The sequence below is a fragment of the Capricornis sumatraensis genome, chromosome 9 (assembly GCF_032405125.1).
Source record: "Capricornis sumatraensis isolate serow.1 chromosome 9, serow.2, whole genome shotgun sequence".
Lineage (NCBI taxonomy): Eukaryota > Metazoa > Chordata > Mammalia > Artiodactyla > Bovidae > Capricornis > Capricornis sumatraensis.
Window position 1 is genome coordinate 42248595 of NC_091077.1, and position 5367 is coordinate 42253961.

The following is a 5367-nucleotide window of genomic DNA, read 5'->3' on the forward strand; positions in this document are numbered from 1 at the left end:
TGTTTCAGAAAAAAGAAATAAGTTATTAAAAGGTGAAACAGTAAAAGGCCTATATTGATGTTGGTGGCAATAAGGAAGTATGGAATACAGGGCTGGTTTCTATTTCTGGTTTTCATAGGCTGTGTGATTTTGGCCAAAGTCCTTCCCCCATTTGTACCCTAGGAAAGACACTGGGATACAAATGGGGGAAGCCCAGAATTCAGTCTAGTTTCAAGAGTATATTATTGTTTCTTGAAATGGGGATTTAGATAAGAGATTTGTGGACATATAATTCAAGGCTGTTTTTAAAAATTCTGGTTGCTTTCTCCCAACCACCAAAACAGTTTTTGAAAAATACTTTTTGACTCAAAACTAAAGATAGCTATCTTTTCCATTACAGACCAGCCTGAGGTTTGCTTGCCTTTTTTTGAGCACCAAGGGGAAATATTCATAACAATGAAATCAGCCTATGATGCATTACATGATATAAAATAAATTTAATATGTCTATGAAAATGCTTTGCAGCCTAAACTGTAGTGCTTACACACAAGCACTGTCAAAATTACTAAACTGCTCCCAAAGGAGGAACTTGTCAACACCATTTTGGCTCAAGTCACAGTGATTCAACAGAAAGACTGACAGCCCTGATTCGGGCAACTGATTCAAGCATTTACACAAAACTGGGGATGAAGTGCTATATAAACATTAAGATTTTATGGAAGAAAGCACATACACTCCCCTCCCATGGACTGTTGAGACTCCAGCATTTCTAAATAAAATGCCGTATAACATTCATTTGAACACTATCTGGAATTCTGCCAGAGAAGATGATTAATTTGAATTGAGGCCTTTTCTGCTTCTTTATCATCGGCAAAAACATCAAAAGGGGAAAGGGAAGTCGCTCAGTCGTGTCCAACTCTTTGTGACCCCATGGACTGCAGCCCACCAGGCTCCTCCGTCCACAGGATCCTCCAGGCAAGAGTACTGGAGTGGGATGCCATTGCCTTCTCCAAAAACATCAAAGAAGGCATCCAAAGCCTCTCCTGCTGCCACAAGGTGGTGGGATCTTTGGTGGCAGCCTCAAGCAGCAAGTACCCAATGGTCTGAAGAAAACAAAATACATCATTATCATCCGATATTCCAAGTAAGCCTCCAGAAATAAGCACTGACTCTAAATGTGGCCAACAATTCATGCACATTATTTTATATAAAACTTAGGGAAATTTTCTCCAGTACTCTTGCCTGGAAAATCCCATGGGCTGAGGAGCCTGGTAGGCTGCAGTCCATGGGGTCGCGAAGTTGGGCACGACTGAGCAACTTCACTTTCACTTTTCACTTTCACGCATTGGAGAAGGAAATGGCAACCCACTCCAGTGTTCTTGCCTGGAGAATCCCAGGGACACGGGAGCCTGGTGGGCTGCCGTCTATGGGGTCGCAGAGAGTCAGACACGACTGAAGCGACTTAGCAGCAGCAGCAGCAGGGAAATTTTTAAAAGACCACACATATTGTGAAAATATCAAATATAATGAAGATAATTTTAAAATGTTAGGGTTTAAATTCCTAAATAAAATAAAGATCCATTAAATGATATATGAAAGATTGATCTCAGAAGTAATTAAAATTTCCCCTCTAACTCTCTCAAGAATGCTTTTTCTCTGTTCTTTCTTTTTTGTTTTGCTTTCACCTCTCTTACAGTAATCAGAGTCTGATCCAGCCTGGAGCAGTTCTTATCCTCATGGGAATGGAGGGAGAATGGATGAGTATGGTCAGTAAAGGACCAGAAACAACCAGGAATAATAGGGAGAAATGGCATTTTAACAAAGTTGTCAGTCCCTCACTAGGAAGCCCACTTTGGTGGGAGACACTTCTAATCCACACAAATCTTTTTTTTTTTCCTCTCTCTTTTAACTTGATTGTGTCAGGTCTTAGTTGCAGCATCCAGGACTGTTTGTTGCAGCACACAGATTCTAGTTCTGGTGTGCAGGCTCAGTAGTTGCAGCATGAGGGCTCCAGAGTGATGCCAAAGTACTTGTTGTGTGTGGGCTTAGTTGCTCCATGGTATGTGGGATCTTAGTTCCCTGACCAGGGTTGAACTCACATCTCTTGCATTGCAAGGTGAATTCTTTTTTGGTTTCTCTATCTTCCTTTTATTTTTTTTAACTAATTCATTTATTTCAATTGGAGGATAATTACTTTACAATATTGTGATGATTTTTGCCATATATCAACCTAAATCAGCCATAGGTATGCATGTGCCCCCCATCCTGTGCCCCCCTCCCACCTCCCTTCCTACCCCATCCCTCTAGGTTGTCCCAGAGCACCAGCTTTGGGTGCCCTGACTCACGAATCAAATTTGCACTGGTCATCTATTTACATGTGGTAATGTATATGTGTCAATGTTATTCGCTCAAATCATTCCACCCTCACCTTTTCCCACTGAGTCCAAAAGTCTGTTATTTACATCTGGGTCTCCTTTACTGCCCTGCATGTAGGATTGTCAGTACCATCTTGCCAAATTCCATGTATATATGTTAATATACTGAATTGGAGTTTCTCTTTCTGACTTACTTCGCTCTCTATAATAGGCTCCAGGTCCACCCACCTGATTAGAACTGACTCAAATCCATTCCTTTTTATAGCTTAGTAATATTCCATTGTGTATATGTACACAATTTCCTTATCCATGCATCTGTGGTTGGACATCTAGGTTGCTTCCATGTCCCAGCTATTGTAAATAGTGCTGCAGTGAATATTGGGGTACATGTGTCTCTTTCAATTCTGGTTTCCTCAGGATATATGCTCAGCAGTGGGTCAAAAATGTTTTTTCCAGGATGTCAAAATGCATATAAATGTTATCTGTAGCAAAAGAAAGAAAGCTTTTTAAATTACATGAAAAATACTCTGACAACTTAAAAATTTTAAACACAATTTCAAAAAATATATGAAGCAAAAATTGACAAAATAAAGAGAGAAATAATGATTTAATATTAATAACTGAAAACTCCAATACCCCACTTTCAATAATGGATAGGAAAACTAGACAGAAGGTCAATAAGGAAGCAGAAGACTTAACAATGCTGGAATCAACTAGACATCTATAGAACACTCCACCCCATGACAACAGAATATACATTCTGCTTAAGTGCATGTAGAACCTTCTCCAAAATAGAGGATGTGCCAGGCCGCATAACAAACCTCAATATATTTTAAATGCTAGAAATAATATAAGGTGTGTTCTCCAACAACAATGGATGAATTCAAAAATCAATAACAAAGAAATTTGGAACACTCATAAATGTGTGGAATTTAAATAATATACTTCTAAATAGCTGTGGATTTTCTCATATGTCAATTTAGCTAGGCCATGGTACCAGAATTTCACTAAATATTATTCTAGATATTTCTGTGAAAGTATATTTTAGATGAAGTTAACATTTAAATCATCAGAATTTGAGTAAAGCAGATTACCCTCCACAATGTGGATTTTAATTGAATTAATTGAGGGCCTTAACAGAAAAAGACTGATCCCGTGAAGAAGAGAAAACTCTACCAACAGCCTTTGGACTTGAGCTGCCAGCATCAAATCTTCCCTGGGCTCCAGACTGCTGGATTTCCCAATATTAGAATTACCAGCCTCCACAATTATGTAACCCAATTGTGTAACTCTTTCTCTCACAGAAAGAGAGATAGACTGCTATGAACAGTTGTATAACAACAAATTTGTTGAACAAGGTAAAATGTATATGTTCCTAGAAACACACAAACTATCAACATTAATGCAAGAAGATATAGAAAATATGAATAGACCTACAACATGTAATGAGATTGAGTCAGAAGTCAAAATTTTCCGAAAGGTAAAATCAAAGAAAAACCCACTCCCACGTCCTAGGATTGTTCTATCCGTTGTCTGTTTAATAAAAGATCTGTCTGCTTGATCTATAACTAGTCTCTTATTTCAAGTCCTTGCTACAGTGAGACAAGAGCCAAGAAATCCTGACTTCTTGAGCTGTAATTAATCCATCATTCCAAATCTTTGTTACAATGAAATAAGAACTGAAGAAGAGAAACAAACTGACCTGACAGTATGTCTAGGAAAAGATGGCTTCAGTGGAGAATTTCACCATGTTTAAAGAAGAATTAATATCAGCGGCCAAAGACTCATTCTGCGGGGCCCCTGCCAAAGACCACTGCTGACATCAGCTCAGAGAAGGCAGCAGTGTTGATGAAGCCTTCCACAATGAGAAAAGTAAGATGTTAGTGACACTGTGTTTGACAGTAGACAAAATGGTAGGAATGTGGAACCTTAAAAAGTCACATCTTTTCCATCTTTTTTTTAATATAAATTTATTTATTTTAATTGGAGGCTAATTACTCTACAATATTGTATTGGTTTTGCCATACATTGACATGAATCCGCCATGGGTGTACATGTGTCCCCCATCCTGAACCCCCGTCCCACCTCCCTCCCTGTACCATCCCTCTGGGTCATCCCAGTGCACCAGCCCCAAGCATCCTGTATCCTGCATAGAACCTGGACTGGCGATTCGTTTCATATATGATATTATACATGTTTCAATGCTATTCTCCCAAATCATCCCACCCTCCCCCTCTCCCACAGAGTCCAAAAGACTGTTCTATACATCTGTGTCTTTTGCTGTCTCGCATACAGGGTTATCGTCAACATCTTTTCCATCTTTAACACTCCTGAAATTGACCTATCTTGGCCCCAGCAGCAGTACTTGGCACACCTCTGATTCAGACACCCTCCCCAGTGCTGAGGCTTTAGAATCTGTTGACTCAATCCAGAGGGAGCAGGGGTCCATGGTGGACAGTCACTCCATGTGTCAGGCAGGAAACTTAATGGCCCTGGGCTACTTTCTACAGTTTAGAAAGCAGTTTTCTCACAAATGTCAGTGTCACATACAAAGGGTCAAAGAGCTAGCCTATAAGGCCCTCTGGCCATGATATTGTTAGGTAGTTCAAATAGGAAAAAGGAATCCAAAATGGTGGAACTACACAGAAGTGGAGGGAAGTCCACAAAAGAGGATGCTGAGGGCCAGAATTGAGAACCTCTTGCAGGAAAACACACCCAAAACATGCCCCCTTCCCTAATTGGCCTTGAGCATGCACCCATTTATATTGCCTTTCTTGATTGGTGGCAGGCACAGCCACCTATTTTGCACAGGCAGAACCAAGAGGAGACAGGAAATATAAAAAGGGAAGCAAAGAGGGATCATCACCTTTCCTTCAGGGTTGGCCCACTTCCACATCTCAGGAGTGTACTATCTGTTTTCTGTTTAATAAAAGATCTCTCTGCTTGAGCTATAACTAGCCTCTTGTTTCAAGTCCTTGCTACAATGAGACAAGAGCCAAGAAATCCTGACTTC